General features: G+C 40.9%; 1 protein-coding gene across 1 annotated transcript in view; it reads left to right on the top strand.

The window, feature by feature from the left end:
• Positions 1-3,778: 3,778 nt before the first annotated feature.
• LOC143035254 (uncharacterized) overlaps positions 3,779-11,768 on the top strand; it is a 43,200-nt gene continuing 35,210 nt past the window's right edge. The window contains exon 1 of the mRNA XM_076202072.1: positions 3,779-3,993. The gene's annotated coding sequence lies outside the window, so the exon portion shown is untranslated. The remainder of the gene's footprint in view (positions 3,994-11,768) is intronic.

Below are 11,768 nucleotides of genomic sequence, written 5' to 3'. Positions count from 1 at the left end.
TCTCTTTTTCTGCGTGAAGGGATGGAGAGGAATGGGGGTTCGCCGATTAAATGAAACGGTCTCGCTATGGATGTGCTGTGTCTTGCTACATTGTTTCTGACCCAGGGTAGTGGGCGAAATTAAGGGATGACTACCTCCCTTGCAAAGGGGAAAAAGCCTATGGTATATGTATTTATGTATGTATGTATGAATACAAGCGGCCCAAGAACGGAATCCTAAGGAACTCCACTCGTAATTTTTTCCATGTAGAAATTTTGCCATGTAGAACAACTCTCTGCCACCGTTTAACCAATTACTAGTCCAGCTTATCAGGCTACCACTAATTCCGTGTGAAGCTGATTTAGCAAGTAGTCTTTCGTGCGGGACGGTATCAAAAGCCTTTGGAAAGTTCAAGTATATTAAATCTATATTGTTCCTTTTGTCATAATTAGAGGTGACTGCGTTGTAGAATTCGAGTTGGTCAGTCACTCGAGAACGTGTCCATGTGAATCCATGCTGGCTATATCATTGATTACATTGGCCTGCGTTTCAAAACTATTTTATAAAGGTCAAGGATTTTCCAACTGATTTAGGACCCTTTCTGCATGATGAATTAGAAAATACAGTTCATAAAATATTGCAATTATGCAAGCATTCATGGGCTTTGTTGTTGCAAAACCGGGTCGTGGATAACCTTTAATAATTGTTTTTATTTCTCTTTTCAGGTTTAGATGTGCATAAAAATGGATCGGATGTGTAAAAACCATCCTAATAGGTTCTGTTACATATGCGGACATGTAGTTCTTCCAGTCCGTCAAGCAAAAATCACGGATTTTGTTAAGAAGGCATACAAAGCTACTTTGGAGTTACACTAGGGGACCAGGATAAACCATTCGCCCCCCATATCTGCTGCAAAACATGTGGAGAGAACTTACGGGACTGGAGGAACAAGAAAAGGAAAAGTGTACCATTTGGTGTCCCATTGGTGTGGAGGGAAGGGAAAGATCACGTTTCCGACTGCTACTTTTGCGTGACGAATCTAAAAGGCATCAATCGCATGCACAAGAACCATGTTCAATACCCTGATGTTCCTTTTGCCATAAAGGCAATCCCCCATGGCCCCGATCTTCCTGTTCCTGAGTCATATGAAATGACAGAATCCCACAAAAGCATGAAACGTCTGTTGTCTACTCTGAACTACCAGGAACATGAATGGTTGATCTGTGGAGATCTTAAAATTGTTGGACTTATCCTAGGACTTCAAGGTGGTTACACAAAAAGTATCCATGTTTTCTGTGCTTATGGGATAGCCGTGCTGATGACCATCATTATGTCAGACAAGAGTGGCCATCAAGACAAGGATTAAAACTTGGGTCACACAACGTTCTGTCCCACCCTCTGGTTGAACCGAGCAAGATATTGCTCCCACCCCTCTACATCAAACTCGGTCGCACGAAGAACTTTGTATAAAGGCATTGGACAGGGAAGGTGGAGGATTTGCTTTCCTCCATCAGAAGTTTCAACGAAAAAGCATGGAGAAACTTAAGGCAGGTATATTTGATGATCCTCAAATAAGGGAACTCATCAAGGACATTAGTTCTGATGATGCACTGAATCCTGCTGAGCTCTCTATCTGGTTGTCTCTTAAGTCAGTCATTCCAAACTTCATTGGCAACCACAGAAGTTCCCAGTATCAGAAGGTGGTTGACGAATTAATGGAGAATTTCCGCCAACTTGACGCGCGCGTGCATGTCAGTGAAAATGCACTTCCTCCGGTCTCATCTGGACCATTTTCCAGAGAATTGTGGAGACTTCAGTGAAGAGGATGAGCGCTTTCACAAAGATATCAGTGTTATGGAGGAGCGCTATCAAGGGCAATGGGATGTCAACTTTCTGGCCGCCTACTGCTGGTGCCTCAAGAGGGATATGGATTCTGCTCATCACAAACGGAAGTCCCTGAAGAGATCATTCATCCATGAGTAGTTTCCTTAGTTCAATACACTCTTCTTATTATCTATTGAAAATATTTTGTAAGCCTTCTGTGAATAAATCAGTCTAATATTTTCAATATTGTATTCCATTCACCTACAAATAGATCGGAATTTAGGTTATTCTTAATGTGCTAATATTTCATTAACTTTATCTGATTGAGTAAATTGAGAATGATTTTTGGATTCAGTGCAAAAAAACTGGTCTAAAATCAGGTACTGTATGTTTGATCTTGAAAACAGCGCAAGCCAGTGATTATTAGACAGCAGCATCTGATGATAGTTTCCATCTTTTCTCCTACCCCACTCTCTCTCTCTGACACACATACAGACACACACACACATACATCCCTGTGTTTTACAGCCCAAGCTAGATTAATACATTAACTTAAATATAAATTTGTTGGAAAATAAGGAGATATAACACAAGTTGAAACAAGACATAAATCTGAAGTCGGATGTATTTGGGGAGTAGACAGTACACGATTTGTATTAGGGTGGCTTAAATGAAACAATGGGTTATATGATAAAGTAAATATTTCACAACACAAAAGTAAATATTTCACTACACGAAATAGCGTGCGTACACTTAGGAGGCGAGACCAAGACTACCCCACGCCAACCCTTGAGTTGGCGCGAAAAGCATACATGAATCGCATTTGCGATTACAAAAAAGAAGAAAAAAATGCTCACAGATATATACAATAATAAATATATAGCAATAAATAAACAACATTGCAAACATGTATATACAACACACAAGAAGTATGTCACCAATGCAGAGTGTTGCCTTTTCGTAAACTATTTTGATTATTATTCATTAATGAATAATGACAAGGAACATTCTGTATGTTTTTTTTTCCAAATGTGGAATTTTTGTTATGAATATAAAGTATTAAATAAGTTGTTAACTAAGTTACATTATCATATTAATATATTATTTTATCTATTTTACTCTATTTATTTATTTATTTATTTGTTTATTTATTTATTATTTATTTATTGCGGAATTGTTTCAGTCTAAATATGATCTTTGAAAATAAAATTGAGAACAAATACCACACATTAATTTTTAGTTCTATCTGACAAATTGGAGAGTAGAAGGGCTTCTTACCTGTATACGACAGTTAAGTAAAATATGGTGAATAACGCAAACAAATACACGAACGTACATACACACGCACAAAAGGCTATAGATTAAATTGGAACTGTATATGAAAATGAGGCTATTGTAGGTATGATGAAAAATTAGAGAATAGGAAACGGGGTTTCACGAGCGTAGCTCTTTTCTTGTAGACTGCAATTAGGTAAATACACATACACATACAAAGTTCCACATGCACGCTCATGCACGTGCGATACAAGTATTTACTTAGTTGTATTTACTTATTTGTATTTTGCGGGAAGGGGAACTACGCTTATACGCATGAATACATACATACATACATACACACATACATGTATACAGACATACATACACACGCTGAAAGACACGAAATATTTCAGGAATGAATAATGATACTGATCTTGCTAGAATGTTGACGAGAGCGATGTTTTCTTCATCCAGTAGCTGATTGGTTGGCCTCAGTTGTTTTGCGCCGTCACCATAGCAACCATTACATCGTTCGGTTTTCACTTTACGACTTCAACACTATACACATTGGTAATAATCAGTTAAAAGCTCATATGTAATATTAATAATGAATAAAGGTTTTATGTAGAAGAATTTTTGAGAAATTTGAGGCTTGGGAAGGTAATAGTTGAGAATTTGTTATGTTTGCGTCAGATGACGACCACGGAATCGAACGCAATAAGCAAAGGTTATCAACGGTGGAAGTGAGTGGGACATGTAGTTGGGTATCTGCATTCTTCTAAACAAGGTTGAGTCGAAAGCTCGACTAGAATTTAAAGTTGAAATGTAAACATTAAGCAAAGCTATAAGAATTCATCATGTCATTTTTAATTTATTTATAAGAAGACTTGTCGATCTTCAGTGGCGATTTACAAAAACGACTCGACAAAAAAGGTGATTATACTCTACTTGGAACGCACTGAAATTTATATCCATGCAAATACCAAACACTTTTATTTTAGGATACTTCATTTGTTATATCATGTAAGTTAAAAAGATCGTATAAGTTGATAATAGTTGTCACGTTATTGTTTCTTTTTCTTTGTTTATTTTTAGTGAATGCATGCTTGTTTGTTTCAGTAGTTTTATGTCATTGGTGCCATTCTTCATTTTATTATTGTGTTTCTGTTCTTGTGCTAGTGTTTGTGATCAATTATCTGTTGTGTCACAGCAGGAGGTGTTGCTTGACCCTGTACATTGGTAATTATCATAAGTAATATTAGGATCTTGTGCATAATTCGGTTTCTCTAAATATTTAGTTTTCTCTATATCCGCAGTCTTGATATAGAACAATATTGACTAATAATAAACGCCAAAATGCACAATAATAAACACAGTATGTACATGGATAAATGTAGGAAATACAACACGTCTTGTAATAACCTAATTGTATTTACTTAATTGTAGCATACAGGAAAGAAGCTATGCTCGTCGGGTTCCGTTTCTTGCTCACAAATTTCCAGACCAAGCTTGAAATTTATGTGCGGATCCAACTTGGGTTATATCTGTTTTATTCTCCAATTATATTCGAATTTCAATTCACTTTTCGTTTCATCTTAGGTTATATCGCCTTCAAAAATATTAATACTTTTGTATGGGAATTTATCAATCCATATTATTATCGTTATTGTTGTTTTGTTCTCATGACCTCTTAAAGCTCGACTGTCCCTAATCAAGTTGTATTTCCTGTTGATGTACGTACTCTGTCTCCTTTAGCGACCTGAATACTGTAATCATATCACCTTTCTCTTGGATCCTTCAACGTTGGGAAACCTAGTGCTTTTAGTCTCTCCTCGTATGGTTTATCTGCCAGGGTGCAGACCAGTTTGCTTGCTGCCCTTTGTATTCTCTTGACCTTGCAAATATCCTTCACTCTGTGTAGGGGGCCATACCACTGATGCACATTCCAGTCCTGGTTGAATGACAGTTTGTTTTGTCTGACGTCATATTATTTTATTGTTTCTTGAGGGACAACCTCATACGGGAAGATGTACATTTCAGTTTCATTTACGTATGAATTTATAAATTTATAAATATATACATATATATATATATATATATATATATATATATATATATATATGTATAATTTTGCCGGCTGTCATCTTAGGAATCAAGCCGAGACCCAGTTAGATGCCAAGCCGTCACTTTACCAACTACGCCATAGGAACTACAAAAGTACTCAATCTTGGAGTTAACCTGACCCCCGAAGAATCAAAGTTGACTGCCAACTGCCGTCCATACCTACGTTTTAAGAGGCATCCGAGCTCAGCTCGTAGCGAATGGTAAGACTGGTCCGAAATCTTGCATTCGCTCTCGCCCTAGTAAGTACTTGAAGTGAATTTCTCAGAACAGCGAGATCATACAAACAATCTTTCCGGATGTCGACTGGACGGCAGTTAGCAGTCAACCTTGACTCTTTTTGGGTTAGGTTAACTCCAAGTTCGAGTACTTTTGTAGCTCCTATGGCGTAATTGGTGTGGTGATGGCTTGGCATCTACCTGGGTCTCGGCTCGACGACGGCCGGGAAGATTATTTGTATGATGTCGCTGTTACAAGCGATTCACTTCATATATATATATATATATATATATATATATATATATATATATGTATATATATATGTATATATGTGTGTGTGTATATATATATATATATATATATATATATATATATATATATATAAATTGACGCAGCCCGAAGGGATTTCTCCCCGTCTTCTCCTTTTCTGCATGAGGGGAAAAGGAGGGGGGATCGCCGAGTTAATGAAGCGGCCTTACTGTGGATGTGCTGTGTCTTGCGACACTGCTTCTGACCCAGGGAAGTGGACAGCATGACCCGTCATCCAGGAGGTGCCGAGATAAGAGGGAGGGTGGAAGGGAGTGGAGTACGTAGGAGATGGAATGGGTGGGAGTGGTTCCTATGCCTTTGTCTACCTTCCGTGTAAGGGGGAAAATTGCCTTTGGTGTATGTGTGTATGTATATATATATATATATATATATATATAATATATATATATATATATATATATATATATATATATATACATACATAATGTTAGTAAGTTTGCGGACGACACTCAAATAGGACGCCTAATTAGGCCAGGAGACGACGCCGAGATTCTGTAGGATGATCTTAAATTGTTCACATGGTCAGTAAAATGGCAAATAACTTCAATATCTCAAAGTGCAGCGTGTTCAACGTAGGGCTACACAACCTCGAAAACAGATATAACTTAGATTTTTTAGAGAAAACTGAGTGTGAGAGAGACTTCGGAGTTTTGTAGCGAGTCCTGACCAATCCAGGAAATAGTGCATTAGCGCCAGGAATAAACATAACAGAGCATTAGGGGATGTCACTAGTGACCGTCACTAGTTGCCTACCATTATCTTAAATTGAGCCTCTCACACTACGTCACAGCGGTTGCCCGGTTGCGCAACAGGCTATGGCTGTTGCCCGCTCCGGTAACAAGTGACCGTCACTGGCAGTTGCCGTCACCGACCGTCTCTTTTTCTTGACCAGCAAAGCCAACAGAAGAAGAAGAAGCACCTCCTCTATTGATGCCATTCTTTCGACTAATGGGATGATGAGAAAGGATTCCACAACTCGGTGACAGTCACTGGTTGCTTGCAGTTGCCCGAGACTTTCACACCAGGCAACTAGTGACGGTCACTAGTTGCCTAGTGCGAAAGGGGCCTTAGGTTTCATTGCTAGGATGGTTACGAATAGAAGTGCTGAGGTAATTACCACACTCTAGCGTCAGTTAGATCCATCCTTGACTATCCGGTAAAGTTTTGGTCTCCGTCCTATAGAATGGACATCAGTTCACTAGAATCAGTACAGAGGAGAATGACCAAAATGATACATGGGCTCAGAAATTTACCTTACGAAAAGGGGCTTAGGCATCTTAACTTACACTCTCTGGAAAGACGCAGAGTGCGGGGTGATCTAATAGAGGTATTTAAGTGGATCAAAGGTTTTAACAAGAGTGACGCAAACAAGGTCATCATATTAAGACAACAGGCCAGGACTCGCAGTAATGGATTTAAACTGGACAAATTTAGATTTAAGAAGGAAATGAGCAAGAATTGGTTTACCATTAGACTGGTCAACGAATAGAACAGACTTAGTAACCATGTGGTGAGCGCTGAAACTATCAGTTGTTTTAAGAAACGGTTAGACAACTTTATGGATGGGGATGACAGGTGGTAATGGACATGGAATTGCTTAGTGCAGGCCTTATGATCTATTGCAGTCTCCTTCATTCTTATGTTCTTAGTTATCATTTATATAGGATGAATTGTATCGTTTCATTTTTTGCTTTGCGTGTAGGAACTGTAAACTACATAAGAGCGTATATTTTTTACATATGCGCCAAATGTCTTTATTTATTTTATGTATACATCAAATGCCTTTATCATATATGTATACATCAGATGTCTTTATCTATTTCATATATACGTTAAATACCTTTATCGAGTTTGTGTAAACAGCGAATGCCTTAATTTTATATATAAACATCAAATTCTTTACAACCAAAGCATTTTTTTTTTTTTTTTTTTTTTTTTTTTTTTCCCCGAGGGGAGGAGGGAACAGGACATAGGATCTGACAAATGACTGTTGGGCAAGAATTTCCTCCCCAATTAGGATTCACGGTTTCCTAGCCACAGGAAGCCGACACCCCCCTAATGCAACACATACGCTGCGCCCCAAGGCCCCCCCTCTCTCTCTCTCTCTCTCTCTCTCTCTCTCTCTCTCTCTCTCTCTCTCTCTCTCTCTCTCTCTCTCTCTCTCTCTCTGTATACCATCCTGTTACCACGACCCCTTTTGTGTGTGTGTGTGTGTGTGTGATTCACCATGGTCTTGTATCACGTGTTGGACTCGTGATCGACAGCTATTGCCCTCCCGGATGAGAGGTCAGAGCTCGTATATGCCTGGTCTATAGGTAATGCTGCGACCTTACACACACACACAGACACACACACACACACACACACACACACACACACACACACACACACACACACACACACACACACACACACACACACACACACACACACACACACACACACACAAACAACTCATTGCCCACGAAAGTTGGAGTGCCGGCTCGCAGGGCACCGATGCTGAAATTATTTCATCCCTGGGCGGGAATCGAACTTGGACCGCTGGATTAGCGGTCGCGAGCAGTATCACTGTACCGTCGATCCTTGAGTAAGTTCAACCGGCAGAGGGCAGCAACAATCTCTTGTTCTGGCTGCCATCACACGATTTTATTCAGATAAGTGGCCTTCTGTTGTCGTGGTGGTCTTGGAAGATGAACGTCGGATGGAATCATCTCCCCATCGCCTCTCTTTAAAGATCTTCACACATATATCAAAGATCAGCTCAGTATATATATATATATATATATATGTGTGTATATATATATATACATATATATATATATATATATATATATATATATAGAATATAGAATATATATTTTGTTCTTAGGCCTATGGATGAATTCTATTATTATTATTATTATTATTATTATCCTTATTATCATTATTTTATTACTTTCTATCATTGTATAACTATCATTATATAACATCAAACACATCAAATTCTCGGTGGAAGAGATTCCTTGCACTTGCAAAGTGCCAGCAGGCGGTTCAAGCACCACTTGTGGCTGCGATTGTACAGTGAATGGTTGTCAGGGCTCAGGGCGGGCGGGAAGCAGATCCAACACGGGTTAGGTGATCAGAGGTTTTAAATCTCCTTCCCACGGCCTACATGTAGTCCAGTGGTTCCCAACAAGTGTGCCGCGGCACCCAAGGAGTGCCGTGAGACGAACTGAGTGTGCCGCCAAAATTGAGGGCAAAAATAATAATTTTCGTATTACTCTCTGTCATCCATTTTTGTTCATTAAAGCAGCATCAGTGTAAAGATGAGTGTTTTCATATTATCCAGGGACTAAAGTTTGTTACACTGATGTTGAATCAACAAAATACTGACAAACTAGAATTTAGATTTTCTAACAAGGGTGCTGGGGACTTCTGAAAGGCTTGGCAAGAGACCTCAAGCCAGAAAAGGTTGGGAATCATTGGTTTAGAGGTACTGAATAATTGGCTACAGTTGTCTGGATTAACAAGAGTTAATTAATTCAATAACGTTTGGGTCTGAACTGGAGAGAGTTGTGTGGGTTAACAAAATAAGAATGAATAGATTAAATAAATAAATGAGTAAATCAATCCAATGACGACCTGGGTAGCTGATCGTTCAAAACTCTGGAATATATTTTTTTTCTTTTTTTTCATATTTCAACGTGTTACCTGCTACTGTTGGAGCAGGTAACAAAGAGTCACTGCTGGAAATCGGAGAGGAGTGCGGGATTCGAACCCACAACTGAGAGAATGCGAGACCACATAGGACAATGAGGGGGGAAAAAAGTCTTAGCAATTTTGAGCGATCAGCTACACAAATCGTCAGCGGCCCCCGTTGAACACAAATTGTATCAGAGAGAAGATTACGCCAAGACTTGTTGGTTATGTGGTACACAGCGGTGGTCCCCATCAGTAGATGCAAGTCGCAGTAGGAATGAAAATCAGAATGGTGAGCGGGCCATTCGATTCAAACGAAATTGTGAAAATGCTGCTGCTGCTGCTGCTGTTGCACTTCTGACAACGACGACAATTTCGTTCAAAATCCACAAGACTGTTAGGCCGGTGCATCAGTGTGTCGCCCCCGCCGCCATTGCTGGTGGTGCTGCTGCTTCTTGTTGTTGTTGTTGTTGTTGTTGTTGTTGTTGTTGTTGGCTGTTATAGCAAAATCTCCCGTCACGATGAGTCATTAGACTTAAAAGGTTATGATGATAGTAGTTTGACCAGCCAGGGGGAAGATGGCGGTGGTCGTCGTTATATCGAGTTGTGGCTGCTGTCGCCAGGTGATTTTATTAAAAGCCGATTGAACTCCCCCCCGCCCCCCATCATCCTGCGCCGCCGCGTAGTGTGGCAGTGGCATAACTGTCAATCCGTAAACGACAAATGCAGTGTTGTACTGAAGTTGATATATTTTACAGATTTTTTATTACTTTATTATAGATTCATTTAATGTAATTATTAACTTATCATTGATTTATTCGTTTATTTCCATATTTTAATTCTGGTTAATACCAGATTCTGTTCAGCTCTGGAGGGAAGCACAGGGTAACGTTCCTGCTTGGTAGCGCGGACGGTCCGGGTTCGATCCCCGGTGAGTGCAAAGATACTTTCATGACTTTCCAACCCCACTCTCTCCACAACGGGGGAGATCAGAGGTGCGGTGCATTAGCGTCGCATGTGTGTGCTAACACATGATTAATGTGCTCGAGCTGATTACAGCCATTTCAGACTTCATTCACAACCATTCCAACACACCATCGACAACTTTACCTGGAGCACTTCTCGCCATGCATAAGGCGGCGAATCCCCAGACAGGCCTAAGAACATAAGAATGAAGGAGACTGCAAGAGACCTTAAGGCCTACACTAGGCAGCTCCGTATCCATCACCACCTGTCATCCCCATCCATAAAGTTGTCTAACCATTTCTTAAAACAAAGCTACAAGACAAGGCAAGTTGTGGTGGTGGTGGTGGGGACTCCCATGGTGCAAGACGAAGGTCTCTGACGACCAGGACCCCCCCCCCTTCCCCCTTCCCCCTCTCCCCCCCCCACCCGTCGTCCCAAGGCTGAATAAAATTGCCCGGATTTAGCCGGAAGTAAAATAGAGTAAGAGCGTTCTTGTGACGAGACGAAGCGAGGAGAAGGGTACAATTATAGACGGCAGTGGAGAGGTAAGACAAGCAGAACATCCGGACAAGATCATGTCCGCGTTCCGGATTTGGTCTCGAGACCTTTTTCCATTGCCCTTTGTTGTCCAGGCTGCAGCGCCTCCCAACCTGGGGGTGCTGAAATCAAGGACAGGGAGCGATGGGAAGCGACGTATACGTAGACACATTCCTGCATCCTTCTAGTAATAAGGTAATAGTTACGGGGATTTGGGCTGATTGGACCTGACTACGGCAGGTGCCCTCAGGATCGAGAAACGCTGGTCCAGATTAACCCTCTGTCGAGTGGAACCCCCCTGGAATTCGACGTCTGGTCACGAGTGTACGTCAGGAGGCGCCGAGCAGCTACGGCCAGAGCCGTCACCTTTGCCCTATGGGTATGCGCTCTAGGCGACTGTTGGGGGTAGGTCACTGCTGGGGATTGGAGAGAGAGGAGTGCGGGATTCGAACCCACAACTGAGAAAATGCGAGACCGGCACCCACGAGCATATCCCTATAGAGTACACCAAATCCGAACAGGACCACGGGGTGTTCGGATACGCGAGGTAAAATGATATTTGGTAGGAGCTGATGTGGGTCTATGCCTTCGACGCTTCATTTCCTGGCGAAATAGAAATAAAACACGAAGAAATCCACTCTGGCCATTCTCCATTCACACTTACATCTCGCCCCTCTCCTTTTCCTGCTCGACAGACATTCCTCTCGCATCCAGTACCTCCTTCACCCTTTCCTCATTTCTCACTCTGTTCATCCTCGAAATCCTCACTATACATCTTAAACGCGGAGACACAGACTACAACCACAGCGGGCTGATTCGTTCGCGAGGGGGCAGTCCGGTGGTCCTGCACTGGATCT

This window comes from Oratosquilla oratoria, chromosome 18 (genome assembly GCF_046742065.1).
Source record: "Oratosquilla oratoria isolate Oo_2021 chromosome 18, ASM4674206v1, whole genome shotgun sequence".
Taxonomy (NCBI): domain Eukaryota; kingdom Metazoa; phylum Arthropoda; class Malacostraca; order Stomatopoda; family Squillidae; genus Oratosquilla; species Oratosquilla oratoria.
This window is presented reverse-complemented; position numbering and strand designations above follow the sequence as displayed.